The following is a 15694-nucleotide window of genomic DNA, read 5'->3' as shown; positions in this document are numbered from 1 at the left end:
CCCCAAACATAAAATGCTGACGTAGCACTGCTGTAAACTGTCTGTGAACAGTCCTGGACTGAAGTAAATCAGCCCACAAATCAATGCCAAGTCAAATGTCAAGTGCTAGGGTCAAATGCCAAGTGTCGGGGGGTCCAATGGACCAAGATCAAGTGCCAATGAGTAGCCAAGTGGGTGGAGGAGCTGGAGAATGATCACGTGCTGTCCAGGGCCTGCCAAAAAATGGCGCAAACTATCCTAAAGGGAGTTGATCACGTTTTTTATGAGGGGGGGGGCTCAACGGAGCCACAAGGGGGCTCAATAGGTGCCAATGAAGGCCCAAACAAAGCCTAACCAAGCCAAGCAAGGCAGGAAGCTTCAAGCTTCAAGGAGGAAGCTCATCAATGGCTGCCCCAACCTGTAAACCCTGCTGTACCTGAAAATGACTGAGGGAGAAGACCTCATACCTCGTGTAGATGCCGGGAAGAGCTCGCGAAGGAGTGGCTCTGATACCAATTGAAAGGGATGTAGGAGACGCGGGAGAGAAGAGAACACACAATGTAGGTGCTGTCAATAATGTTATGACAACCTTATTGCACTTTCAGATATATATGAATAAAGAATATGGGCACTCATTGTACACGGGCAAGCCCAAGGGCCTTTTACCCCAACAGCTTTTAGCCACGTTTGAGATGGAGGGATGTAAGGCCATTTCTACTCCTATGAATCCGAATTGGAAGGCTACGACCCATGCAAATTCTTCGACGGCGGATGATGCCCGCTATTAGTAGTTGATTGGGTCCTTAATTTGGCTTCTTAACACTCAGGTTGATTTGTGCTTTCCTGTAGGTTTGTTGGCCGAGTTCATGAGTGAACCTCAGATGGTACATTGAAATGCTGCTATGAGGATTTTGTAGTTCCTGAGGGGGAAACCTGATCTTGGTATTCATTATGCACTAGGACTGGAGATTCACCTTTGGTTCTTACAAGCTCAACGGATTCACATTGGGCCGAAGATATTGACCAACGGAGGTCAATAACACGATATTGTTTTACTTTGGTACGAGTGTTATCTCGAGGAGTAGCAAAAGGCAACCTATTGTTGCCCTTTCTTTCACAAAGGTGGAGTATAGAGCGGTGTCTTCTACCACATGTGAGTGAATGTGGGTTTAGAGGTTCCTAGGAGAGCTTAGACAAGCTCTACGACACTTCACTTTGACAATGAGAGTTGCATTGCTTTGGCATGGAACCCAATATTTCATGCTAGGTCAAAGCACATTGAGATTCTGTGCCATTTCATTCAGGAGAAGATATTGGATGAGACCATTGATGTGGTTTACTGCAAGAACGAGGATAATCTCGCAGATTTGTTATGCCGCATCTAGGATCTAAGAGGGAATGTTAGAGATTAGTCATCCCCTAGATTAGCATTCCTCAAGTTACTATTGGTGCAGTCAGTTCTCTCAGAGGGCATTATTCATTATTCCTATCAGTTTGGGCATTATTTTCAGCCGTCATCAGTATTTGGGTAGGTTTCATGGCCAAGACAATGCCACGCAAGTAGGCCATTTCTATTGTAGGTAGTGCAGCTGTTTAGTCGGCCATTTTCAGTGGCTTTTGACCAGATTTGGCAGGTCAGCCAGATTTGGCTGGCCAACCTGCCATATTTCCCCCTTCTTTTTCTGGCTATTTATAGCCCATTTTCAGCCTGCCCTCTTCAGTCTTTGCAGGATTGGTGGGAGAGATCCAACTCAAGGAGATGTCTTCTAAAAGAAATTTGCAGACCACATTGATATTCTTCATTCTTAAAGCTCGACCTCCACCTTGTTTGTGAGATCTTCTCTTGCAAGTGCAACGTACTTCATCTGCCATGGACCCACAGACATGGTTACTAAGTCAACCACCCACTTATAGTGCATAACTAGTGGATATGTCGTATCTAGACCATCACAATGTCGTACAGAAGAGTACATCTAACAAGTAGTACAAGTCTCAACAAATTGCAAGGCATCTCTATACAAGCCTTTCCACCAGTATCTTTCTTTTATCTTTGTGAATGTAGCCCAGACACCTCACTAACCAGCCCATAAACTCTCATGAAACTCTCTCATAATATGTTATTGAGTGTCTTTGTCACATACTACTCTCAATGGAGTTCCATTCCTCTACTTTGCATGTTTCCATAAAAACCCATTCTTCAAGAAATATCTATATGATTTTCTGCAGATCCCCTTGAGTTCTTCTTTTGACCACTCTTCTTGCCTTATCAAAGTGCTCAAATAACGATCAATTTGTGGCCACTCACCCTCATACAACTCCTCTGAAAAAGACTCCACTGAGACAACATAGTATACATGGTCAAGTGCTGCTCTTGCACTTTCACCTTCCTCTCCATCTAAAACCATACCTTTCTCATTCTTATATTGAGTCCTTAATAAGATATCAACGATTGGATTAACTTTTCCTACAATATGTCAAAACTTTGGATTCAAGGACTTGATATGAGTAATCCATTGAAGCATAGCAATATCTAGAGTCGAACAACTAGTAATCATGCCAAGAAGTGGTAAGCAATCTATCTCAAAAAGAATTGAAACTCCAATGAAATACACTTTGTCACACTTCAATGCAATGAGCTAAAATAAGCTTTACAGCTAATAAGCATTTTTAAACAGCCCCAAAACACGTCTAATTAATGAAAAATACAAATTTGGTGTGTGGTTCAAGACAGTTTCAGTGGTGCTCCAAAACCTAACTTTTTGGGGCACCCTTCAACAACTATAAATAGACGAGCTGCCCACCATTCAGGCTTATACTTTTGTGCAGGTTTCTCACTCTACTATGTGGATTTTAGCCATCAACCACCTACCATCTACTGTCCAGCCACCATCACTGACCTGCACTCCATCACTATCCAGCCCTAGGTGGCCTATTTTCAGCCATCACCTTGCTGTTTAGAGGTCTCCAACTGCTGCTCATCATAGCACCTGATCAACCTACGTTTTCAGCATATGGTGCCAGGCAACAGGCTACTGCCTTCTCTCCCACAAGGCGACTGTTGTAGTACCTGCGTTTTTGCTATCTAGCAAGCCATCTACATCAATGAAACCTCTTTTGCTGTCACTTGATAATTCTTTGCCTCAGGTGATTAGTTTTCAGCCTTTCTTTGGTGGTACATTGCTGCATTTACCAGATTTCAGCCTTCGACTACTGTGTTTTGGTGACCAGTCTACTGCCCTTCATTATTCAACACTCTCTCATCTCCGACTGGTGGTCACAACACTTGGGATCCATCTTCGGTGGACATCACTCTCTAACATTGCATTGCTCTGCCCTTGGGCATTCTGTACACTCTTACATTCATTTACAACATTCATTCACTTTAGAGTTTCTTCTCTCTATGTTTGTCTCTATGTTTGAGTTGTGAGTTTTTGCATTTTGCGTTTTGCGTTTAGGGTTTGAGTTTTGCTTGTCTCTGTCTGAGTCTTTGTGTTTCAATCTTGGTTGTACATGCTATGTTTCCTCAGTGCAAACCCTAGCATATCTTCACATAGTATCAAAGTCAGTGCTCTTCTAAAGAGTATCCTGTGGTGATTGTGGAGGCTAGTCTTTGTACGAGACTCACAGGCGACTCAATTCTACCTCATAATGTCTCAGGAACCTTCTTTTAGGTATACTATGACACCCTATCAGGGTTCATCATTGGAGGCTCTGAGAAGGCATTATGGTCTCGAGAAGAAGGTAGACACATGTTCACCTTTATTGTCTTCTTTTACTCGTTCTGGTCACCTTACAAATGAAGAGTTTGAGAAGTATGTGCACATCACATACAGTTAGGTTTACACCCCTCCAACGATTGGATGTGACGTGCATCACAAACCGTGTACATCACAAATCGATTTTCTCGATCGAGACAATTGGAGAGGGATCGTCTTCCGCATCCGAGACCTCATGATCGAGAGAGATCACCTTTTCACTTGCCCTTGAAAGACCTTTGCATCGCTTCAATGGCAAGTATTTCCAACGACAATCTTCATAGACATCGTCGGGAATACCAGGGCATGGTGTGGCCTCTCCTCCTAATTTGCAAAGATGGATGAGAGGGCGAGTGACAGATGAGATTTGGAGCTTTGGGCAATACTTGCATTGCCACTTGCAAGTGTTGGATTTCTCCTTCACTCATTCGAAGTAGGCACAATGCAAGCGAAAGGCCTCATGGAGCAGGGGTGCCATTGATGATGTATAGAGAGAGCCTAGAGGGTCACGGGTGGCGGGTGAGATGATTGAAGAATGAGTGAAAAGGGTAGAGAGCTTGAGGAAGTAGAGAGAGGCTAGAGCTTGATGGAGGAGGTTGGAAGGGTTGAGAGGTTAAGGGAGGAGAGAGCTTGAGAGAGTAGGAAGGATGGAGAGCTTGAAAGGAGTAGGAGGGGTGGAGAACTTGAAAGGATGAATGAGATGGTGGGGGGGGAGGCAAGATTTTTACAGAAAAGGAGAGTGCTTTGGGATTTAGGGTTTGGGGAGAGAGAGAGAGAGAGAGAGAGATTTCAAATTCTGAAATTTGAATGGTGGCCCATCATCCATGGGAGAGGATGGTTGCATTGTGCCATTGTGTGCATATGAAAGAGAGAGATGGATGAAATTTTAATCATGAGAGAGGGAGAGGGAAGCAGAGAGAGTTTTTAAACTTGTTAGTTTAATCTTTAATCTTTTCTCTTGAGTCTGTGTGAGAGAAAGAAAAGATAGAGAGAAAGAAAAGAAAGATAAGAAAGAAAAGAAAGAAAGAAAAGAATAGAGAGGAAGAAAAGAAGAATAGAGAAGATTCAAGAAAGAAAAGAAGAAAAGAAAGCGCTGAAAGAAACAAGGAAAAACGGTCAAAAAAAGTGACCATTTGTTGGCGGCAGGCGTACTAGTAACGGTCGGAAATGGCGCAGTCGGCACAGTCGGGCAGGCCGGACGGGTCCGAATGGGTTGGACGAGTTGACCCGTCCGTCAGTCGTGGACAACCTTGGGCATGCGGACAGTCTCAACAATCTATCTCCTTCACTACTCCTGAAGGATTGGCTGATTGGTTTGCTAGTGACTCGCCTATTACACTTTACGCATCCCTTTCTAGGACATCCACTACATCTTCCAGGACCCCTTGTCCACCTCACTGTACGCAATGGTAGCCACACACTTAGCCTTTCCCTTTTTAGACTTCCGCTACATACTACATACTCATGGCATTGCATTTAGCTTTACTTTCTTTTATTTTCAGTTTTGTTTTTGGAGCATCTCACTACTCACCTCTATGTTTGCAGATTTTGATCTCTTTTGTGGGGTTTTGTATTTCAGTGTAGGGCTAATATACAAGTTTGCACCAGTTCTTCCTAAGCTGGGATAGGAGATGCATGCCGTTTCTTTCATGGTTCTATCTACTTGGAATTTTGCTCTTCTACTAGCATGGAGGCTTCCCCTCCCGTGGCAAATTGTGCAGTCTCTCTTGATGCTATCATTGCGGTTGTGAGAGTGGAGGTCAGGATCGAAGCTCAGCACAAAAAACAGTAGACTGTAGAGAGTGAAGCACAACCTATGCAATAGACTGAAAGAGTGTAAACTGAATGTACAAGGTACAACCCTTAAACCTTAGGGTTGTAGGGGGGTGTTCACACCCGAACACGGTAAGTGCCCGTAAGTGTGTGTCATAAGCACATACGAAATAATACCATAAGTATGGGGGAAAAAACCTCTCCTACCGAGAGTAAAAAGTGCCCCAGTGTCCTACTAATCACCGACACTCCGATGTGAGCGTAGGCGTAAGTGAGGCCTGAGTGAAATACCCAACAAACCCCCCTGGAGTGAAGAGTGATCAAGAGTACAAGGATCATGCGCCACCAAAGGAGATCAAATTTAAAGCATGGCGAAATGCTTCAAATTTCTCACGAGGAAGAGCTTTGGTGAAGATGTCTGTCACATTACTGATGATAGGACAATAGACAAGGCTGATATCACCTGCATGTAGCCTCTCTCTGATAAAGTGATAATGTATCTCAATGTGTTTCGTTCGTGCATGAAACACTGGGTTCCGTGCCACTGCAATGGCACTCTGACTGTCAGTGAACAAAGGAGTAGGCTCCATAACAGATACATCCAAATCAGCAAGCAAGCGTCTAATCCATATGCATTCAACTATGGTGGTGAAAGCTGCCTTGTATTCAACTTCACATGATGATGTGGCAACAGTGGACTGTTTCTTGCTAAGCCAAGATATGCAAGACGAGCCAAGAAAGAAACAATTGCCACTAGTGGAGTGACGTGAATCATAATCACCAGCCCAATCAGAATCACTATAAGCATGTAACTGCAGTGGTCCCCCCTTGGCATAAAGCAATCCAAGAGATCTAGTACCCTGCAAGTAACGGAAGACACGCTTAACAGCTTGCCAATGTGACATGTGTGGCTGATGCATATATCTGCTCAGGGCTAAAACTGCAAACTGTATGTTTGGCCTAGTGTTGCATAAGTAAATAAGACATCCAACTGTTGGAGCATATGTGTGTATATCAAAGAAATCACTGTCATCATGTAATGACAGTTTAAGTTCAGGTTCCATTGGTGTTCAAATTGGCTTGCAATTCTATAAGCCAAACTTCTCAAGAAGTTTACCAATGTATCTTGACTGTGATAACCCAATACCTCTAGCATCATGTATGAACTGAATGCCCAAGTAATAATGCAAAGACCCCAAGTCTGACATGTCAAAAGTTTGCTGCAAATTTTGTTTAAATGCTAAAATCTGATCAGCATGTGTCCCTGTAAGCAAGAGATCATCAACATAAAGACAAATGATCAGCGTGGATCCCCCCTCTTTACATACGTAAAGGGTAGACTCACATGAGCTGTTTATGAACCCTTGGCTAAGCAAGAAAGCATCTATCTTTGCATACCAAGCTCTAGGAGCTTGTTTCAAACCATACAAAGCTTTTTTAAGCTTGCATACCAAGTGTTCCAAGCCTTCAACTGCAAAACCAATGGGCTGCTTTACATATACTTCCTCATGAAGCTCCCCATGTAAAAATGCAGTTTTAATATCCAACTGATGCACAGTCCATCCATAATAAGCAGCCAAAGCAACCATAGACCTGATGGTCGTCATACGAGAGGTAGGAGCAAATGTCTCCTCATAGTCAATGCCTTTTTTTTGTGCATAGCCTTTAGCTACAAGCCTTGCCTTGTATTTGTCAATGGATCCATCTGCATTCCGTTTCAGCTTGTAGACCCATTTTGTTCCAATAGCTTTCTTCCCAAATGGCAAAGACACCAAATCCCATGTTTGATTTTTAGTGATAGAATCCAATTCAGTTTTCATTGCTGCCATCCAATGCACACTCTGTTGTGCATCCTCAAAACATTCAGGCTCCTCTTCATCAAGGGTGCGTGCCGCCATAACAAACTCCATGGTATGTGCAGTATCATGCATACGAGCTTGCTTTCTAGTACGGCCAGTCATGGGTGCATCCAGATGACTATCTTTCATAGTCTGTAAATACCATCTAGGCATTTGTCTTGCCTCCTGACTGTGCATAAGCTCTTGCTGAATTTCAGTTTCAGCACTTTGTTGAATATTTAAATCAGCCAATGGCTGATTTTCTGCATTTTCCAAAGGAATAGCTGGTTGAACATTGAGTTCACTTGCTGAAACTCCAGTTGAATCACCAAATGTAATGGGCAGCAGCCCTTCAAATACATCACGGGCAGCCTGATATGTATCTAAACCAGCCAGGGACAATTCTGATTTTTCATCAAATAGTACATCCCTACTAACAAACACCTTTTTAGAAACAGGATCATAGTGTCTGTAGCCTTTGCTCTTGTGAGATGGAAGGATCGAGGTGCAGCTGAGATTCAGTAGACAGTGTGAGAGTGAGAGACAGAGTGAAGCACGACACCCAAGAGAATAGACTGAAAGAGTGTAACATGAAAGTACAAACTACAACCCTTAAACCTTAGGGTTGTAGGGGGTGTTCACACCCGACACACGGTAAGTGCCCATAAGTGTGTAACATAAGCACATAAGCACATACGAAAATAAGACTATAAGTCTGGGGGAAAAAACCTCTCCTACCGAGAGTAAAAAGTGCCCCAGTGTCCTACTGATCACCGACACTCCCATATGAGCGTAGGCGTAAGTGAGTCGTGAGTCAAATACCCAACAAACCCCCCTGGAGTGAAGAGTGATCAAGAGTACAAGGATCATCCGCCACCAAAGGATATCAAATTTAAAGCATCGTGAAATGCTTCAAATTTGTCACGAGAAAGAGCTTTGGTGAAGATGTCTGCCACATTACTGGTGGTAGGACAATAGACAAGGCTGATATCACCTGCATGTAGTCTCTCTCTGACAAAGTGATAATGGATCTCAATGTGTTTCGTACGGGCATGAAACACTGGGTTCCGTGCCACTGCAATGGCACTCTGACTGTCAGTGAACAAAGGAGTAGGCTCCGTAACAGATACATCCAAATCAGCTAGCAAGCGTCTAAGCCATACGCATTCAACTCTGGTAGTGAAAGCTGCCTTGTATTCAGCTTCACATGACAATGTGGCAACAGTGGATTGTTTCTTGCTAAGCCAAGAAAAAAAAAGAAGAGCCAAGAAAGAAACAATTGCCACTAGTGGAGTGACATGTATCATAATCACCAGCCCAATCAGAATCACTGTAAGCATGTAATTGCAATGGTCCCCCCTTGGCATAAAGCAACCCAAGAGATCGAGTACCCTGCAAGTAATGAAAAACACGCTTGACAGCTTGCCAATGTGACATACGTGGCTGATGCATATACCTGCTCAAAGCTGAAACTGCAAACTGTATGTCCGGCCTACTGTTGCATAGATAGATAAGACATCCAACTACAAGAGCATATGTACGTATATCAAACAAATCACTGTCATCATGTAATGACAATTTCAGTCTAGGTTCCATGGGGGTACAAACTGGCTTGCAATCTTGTAAGCCGAACTTCTCAAGAAGCTGCCCAATATACCTTGACTGTGATAGCCCAATACCTCGAGCATCATGTATGAACTGGATGCCCAAGTAGTAATGCAAAACTCCCAAGTCAGACATGTCAAAAGTTTGCTGCAAATTTTGTTTGAATGCTGAAATCTGATCAGCATGTGTTCTAGTGAGCAAAAGGTCATCAACACAAAAAGACATATAATCAGCATAGATCCCCCTTCTTTACATACGTAAAGGGTAGACTCAGATGAGCTGTTTAGAAACCCCTGACCAAGCAAGAAAGCATCTATTTTTGCATACAAAGCTCTAGGAGCTTGTTTCAAACCATATAGTGCCTTTTTGAGCTTGCATACCAAATGTTCTGAGCCTTCAACTGCAAAACCAATGGGTTGTTGTACATAAACTTCATCCTGAAGTTCCCCATGTAAAAATGCAGTCTTGATATCTAGCTGATCCACTGTCCAACCATAATGTGCAGCCAAAGCAATCATAGACCTAATGGTCGTCATACGGGAAGTAGGAGCAAATGTCTCCTCATAATCAATGCCCTTTTTCTATGCGTAGCCTTTAACTACAAGCCGTGCTTTGTATTTATCAATGGATCCATCTGCTTTCCTTTTTAGTTTGTAGACCCATTTCGTTCCAATGGCTTTCTTCCCAAATGGCAAGGACACCAAATCCCAAGTTTGATTCTTAGTAATAGAATCTAATTCAGCTTGCATAGCTGCCATCCAATGCACACTGTGTTGTGCATCCTCATAACATTCAAGCTCTTCATTATCAAAAGTACTTATTGCCATAATAAGCTCCATGGTATGTGCTGAATCATGCAAACGAGTTTGCCTTCTAGTACGACCAGCCATGGGTGCATCCAAAGGACTATCTTGCATAGTCTGCAAATACCATCTAGGTAACTGTCTAGCTTCCTGACTGTGTGCAAGCTCTTGCTGAATTTCAGTTTCAGCATTATGCTGAATATTCCAATCAGCCAATGGCTGAATTTCTGCACTTTCCATAGGAGCAACTGGCTGATCATTAGGTTCATTTTCTTAACCTCCAGCTGAATCACCAAAAGTAATGGGCAGCAGCCCTTCAAAAACATCACGGGCAGCCTGATATGTGTCCAAACCAGCCAAGGATAATTCTGATTTTTCATCAAAAACAACATCCCTGCTGACAAAAACCTTCTTTGTAACGGGATCATAGAGTCTGTAGCCTTTGCTCTCATTACTATATCCCATAAAAATGCACTTAACAGCCTTGTTGTCCAATTTTTTTCTAAGTACTTGTCGAATATGGGCATAGGCAAGACACCCAAAGGTACGAAAGTGACCAACAGAAGGTTTACGGCTGTTCCAAGCCTCAAAAGGTGTGATGGTCTTCAAGGCTTTGGTAGGGCATCTGTTCAAAATATGGCAAGCACACATGACTGCTTCCATACAAAAACTATGAGGCAAGCTTTTTGCCTTCAGCATACATCTGGCCATCTCCATGAGTGACCGATTCTTCCTCTTTGCTACCCCATTCTGCTGTGGAGTATAGGCTGTAGTATACTGATGGACTATGCCCTTTTGCTGCAAAAAGGAATTCAGCATAGAGGACATGTATTCCCCCCCTCGGTCCGAACGAAGAGTCTTAATCTTGCATCCAGATTGATTTTCAACAAGTGCACTGAAAGCCAAAAATGCATCATACACTTCTGACTTCTTTTTCAAACAGTAGACCCAGCAAAAACGTGTAAAGTCATCAATGAAGGTCACAAAATAATAACAACCGCCCAATGACATGGTTTGCATAGGCCCACAAACATCTGAATGCACCAACTGCAATCTGGTTGTTGCTCTGAAAGCAACATCACGAGGAAATGAGAAACGATGCATTTTCCCTAAAATGCATCCCTCGCATAAGTGCTCAGGAGGTCTCTCCAAGAGAGGTAAGCCATCCAGCATCTGAGTACACTGCAAAAGCATCAGGCTGCCAAAGTTTACATGCCCCAAACGAGCATGCCATAACTTAAGTATGCCGACTGATCTACTGAAAGAGCATCCAACTCATATAAACCATGACACAAAGATCCTGTCAAGACCAAAGACATGTGTTCTTTATCTCTAACCATGCAACGGTCATCATCAAATGTGACCTGCAAACCACAACATGCCAAAGAAGAAATAGAAAGCAAATTCTTCTTGATTCCAGGCACAAACAAAGCATCTTGCAGGCGGAGAATAGAGAAATCAATGGCTGTGAGCTAAATCTCCCCAATACCACGAACAGGGTATGATGCATTATTGGCACACTGTACCGATTTCCCAACGGGAGGTGCACTAACTGAAGCAAACAAATCTCTGCGAGATGTAATATGTCTAGAAGCACCACTGTCAAAGAACCAAGTGTCAGCATCCTCTGTAGAGCTAAGTACTCTATCGCCCCAAGAGATGTCATAACTGCAAGTGTAAAAACAATAGTCCCTGTCCACAACAAAGGACGCGGACTCACTAGCAGTGGAAGGAGTAGTAGAAACAGGCATTCCTGACTTCTTCTTTTTCTCTTTGGCAATGCGCTTCCTGCACTCAGTGATATAGTGGCCGGGCTTCTTACAATAGTGACATTTTCTTTTTTTGCTTACGTCCCCCCTTGTGTCTGATTCTGCGATGTGCCCGAAGTGCCAGAACTCTATGGAGCATTTTTCACCTTGGTGTTTTTGCCTTTCTGTCTTGCCACAAAAGCCTACTCAGAGACTATAGCATCCACATCACTATTTTTCCGTGTTTGCTCCTCCTCTAGAAGCAAACTAACCAGCTGAATAAAAGTGGGTGGATGCTCAGCAATCCTCATGGTGAGATTCAATGCAGTATGAAAAGACAAGTATGAAGGAGGTAAGGAATTCAAGGTGGTGGATATCAACTATGCATCCGAAAAATACTCATCTACATTCATGAGCTGCTCCCTCAAGTCCTGAATCTTATTTAAGTGATCCTGCATAGAATCACCCTCATGCATCTTCAAAGTTTCCAACTCTTTCTTCAAGAAAGAGATTCGAGTCTCATTCTTTCCTCTAAACATATGCTCCAAATTCAACCATGCATCTCGTGAAGAAGATGCCGAACGGATGTGAGGTATGATGGACCGATGAACTGCCAGAGCAATCAGCGACAAGGCCTGTGCATCACGTGTATCCCAAGCTTTTTGAGCTGCAGTTCTTGGAGGAAGTGGTTGAGGTGGAGCGGGCTGAGGTCCCCATTGTCCACGTGCACCATGGGAAGGAGGAGTAACGGGAGCTACAACTCCCGGTCGAGTTTCCTCTCCACGGACATAATCCCATAAATTCTTGGCCACTAATACACTCTTCATCATGAATGACCAAAGCGAATAGTTGTTTCCGTCCACTCTGTCTTCCTTGGATACATACGTAAAGACATCACCTCCTGATTTGCCATGATGACAAATTTCCAAAGACAAAATGAGCAATGTCAAAGCAGTATGGACTGGAAATCTGCAAATTTCCAGAAATTGCAGCAAGCACGCTTCTGCAATTAATGTGCAAGGGCGTACTCTGTCAAAAACTGTCTTTTTATGCACGCTTCCCAAGGTGCAAACAGTGCACAACAACACTTATATCAAAATCCCCAAAATTTTTGCCAAAATGTCTGTCAAAACAGTCTTTTTGTGACTGTACCAACAGTTCATATGCAACTGTCCTCAAAATACACAAAAGCCCCAAAATTTCTGATGATCCAGTCCAAAACTTTGCATCAAATTTGTCGCATGTATTCGTGCTGTGCCTGCCGTGTACGAACCTCCTGTTCCAGAACTTTGTTCTAGGCTAAAATCAAATATTTTCATTTTAAAAAAAACACACCTGACATGGATTGCAGCGGGCGGACAGGACGTGATGGAGTGTCAGTCTGCCTGGCGGCAAACTGACAGGCGGGCGCTGGTCTGGGACGGAAGTCGGGCGGGCAAACTGACAGGCGGGCGCCGGTCTGGCGGTGACGGAAGTCGGGCGGGCAAACAGTCGAGCAGACGTTTTTACAGCTGACGTGCAACAGGCGACAATGCTGACGAACAGGACGACACGCGACTTAGGCAGCGTCGTGGCTGACGTGGACTGCGGGGCAGACGGGCGGCTGTTTGGGCGCTGACGAGTAGCGCGCTGGCAGACGTCTGCGCCTGCAGCTGACGTGACGCCTGACGACTGACGTGTCTGGGCAGACGTTGCGCTAAAGACAGGTTACGTGACCCAAGTTAGCTGGAGACGTCTGCGCTGTAAGCTGGAGGCAGGAAGCGACGTCTAACGAACAGCACTGGCGTGCTGAAAACTGATGACTTGGAGCAGATGCAGAGCAAAGGTGGCTCGGGTGCGGTCAGGACTGTACACTGCAGGCAGGAGCTGAGCTCAGAGCTGTGCTCTGATACCAAATGTGACATGGAAGGATCGAGGTGCAGCTGAGATTCAGTAGACAGTGTGAGAGTGAGAGACAGAGTGAAGCACGACACCCAAGAGAATAGACTGAAAAGAGTGTAGCATGAAAGTACAAAGTACAACCCTTAAACCTTAGGGTTGTAGGGGGTGTTCACACCCGACACATGGTAAGTGCCCATAAGTGTGTAACATAAGCACATAAGCACATACGAAAATAAAACTATAAGTCTAGGGGAAAAAACCTCTCCTACCGAGAGTAAAAAGTGCCCCAGTGTCCTACTGATCACCGACACTCCCATATGAGCGTAGGCATAAGTGAGGCGTGAGTCAAATACCCAACAGCTCTCACTGCTATATCCCATAAAAATGCATTTAACAACCTTATTATCCAACTTTTTCTTGAGTACCTTTGGAATATGTGCATATGCAAGGCACCCAAAGGTACGAAAGTGTCCAACAGAAGGTTTCCGGCTGTTCCAAGCCTTAAAAGATGTAATTTTCTTCAATGCTTTGGTGGGGCATCTGTTCAAAACATGGCAAGCACACATGATGGCTTCCATCCAAAAACTGTGAGGCAAGCTCTTTGCCTTCAGCATACATTTGGCCATCTCCATGAGTGACCGATTCTTTCTCTCTGCAACCCCATTCTACTGTGGAATATAAGCAGTAGTGTACTGATGGACAATGCCCTTCTGCTTCAAAAAAGAATTCAGCATAGAGGACATGTATTCCCCCCCTCGGTCCGAATGGAGAGTCTTAATTTTACAACCAAACTGGCTTTCAACAAGTGCAAGAAAAGCCAAGAATACATCATACACTTCTGACTTTTTGACCAAAGAGTAGACCCAGCAAAATCAAGTAAAGTCATCAATAAAAGTCACAAAATAGCAACATCCTCCCAATGACTTTGTCTGCATAGGTCCACATACATCTGAATGCACTAACTGCAACCTGGCTCTTGCTCTAAAAGCAACATCACGAGGAAACGAAAAATGATGCATTTTCCCCAAAATACATCCTTCGCACAAGTGCTCAGGAGGTCTCTCCAATAGAGGTAATCCATCTAGCATCTGCGTATGCTGTAAGAGTATCAAGATGCCAAAGTTCACATGCCCCATCCTAGCATGCCATAACTCTGCCTGTATCATAGCAAGAGTAAAAATGGATGCCAAGTACGCTGACTGATCAACTGAAAGAGCATCCAACTCATATAACCCATGACATAAAGTATCTGTCAAGACCAAAGTCATGTGTTCTTTGTCTCTCACCATGCATCGGTCATCATCAAATGTGACCTGCAATCCACAATGTGCCAAAGAAGAGATAGAGACCAAATTCTTCTTTATGCCTGGCACAAATAAAGCATCCTGGAGGCGGAGAATAGAGCCATCAATGGCTGTGAGCACAATCTCCCCAATACCTCTAACAAGATATGATGCATTGTTGGCACACTCTACAGACTTGCCAACTAGAGCTGCACGAACAGATGCAAATAAATCCTGCGAAATGTAATATGCCTAGAAGCACCACTGTCAAAAAACCAAGTGTCTGCATCCTCAGTAGAGCTAAATGCTCGATCTGCCCAAGAGGTGTCATAACTGCATGTGTAAAAACAATAGTCCTTGTCTGCAACAAAGGACGCGGACTTAGTAGCAGTGGAAGGAGCATCAGAAACAGACATTCCTGACTCCTTTTTCTTCTCTTTGGCAATGCGCTTTCTGCACTCAGTGATGTAGTGGCCTAGCTTCTTGCAATAATGGCATTTTCCCTTTTTGGCTTGCGTGCCCCCTTGTTTTTTGTTTACCTGGGATGTGCCAAAATTCCTAGAACTCTACGGAGCATTCTTCACTTGGCTGCTTTTGCCCTTCTGTCTAGCCATAAAAGCTTGCTCAGAGGCTATAGCATCCACACCACTATTCCTTCGTGTTTGCTCCTCCTCTAGAAGCAAACTGACTAACTAAAAAAAAGTGATTGGCTGTACGGCAATCCTCATGGTGAGGTTTAAGGCTGTATGAAAAGCCAAGTACGAAGGAGGTAATGAGTTCAAAGTGGTGGATATCATCTATGCATCCGAATAGTACTCATCAACATTCATGAGTTGCTCTCACAAGTCCTGAATTTTGTTCAAGTGATCTTGAATAGAATCACCTTCATCCATTTTCAATGTTTCTAGCTCTTTCTTTAAGAAAGAGATATGAGTCTCATTCTTGCCTGCAAACATCTGCTCCAAAGTTAGCCAAGCTTCTCATGAAAAAGCTACTGAACGAATGTGGGGGATGATTGACCGTTGAACT

Source organism: Lygodium microphyllum, chromosome 18 (assembly GCF_053477565.2).
Source record: "Lygodium microphyllum isolate KBCC chromosome 18, Lygodium_microphyllum_v1.1.10, whole genome shotgun sequence".
Lineage (NCBI taxonomy): Eukaryota > Viridiplantae > Streptophyta > Polypodiopsida > Schizaeales > Lygodiaceae > Lygodium > Lygodium microphyllum.
This window is presented reverse-complemented; position numbering follows the sequence as displayed.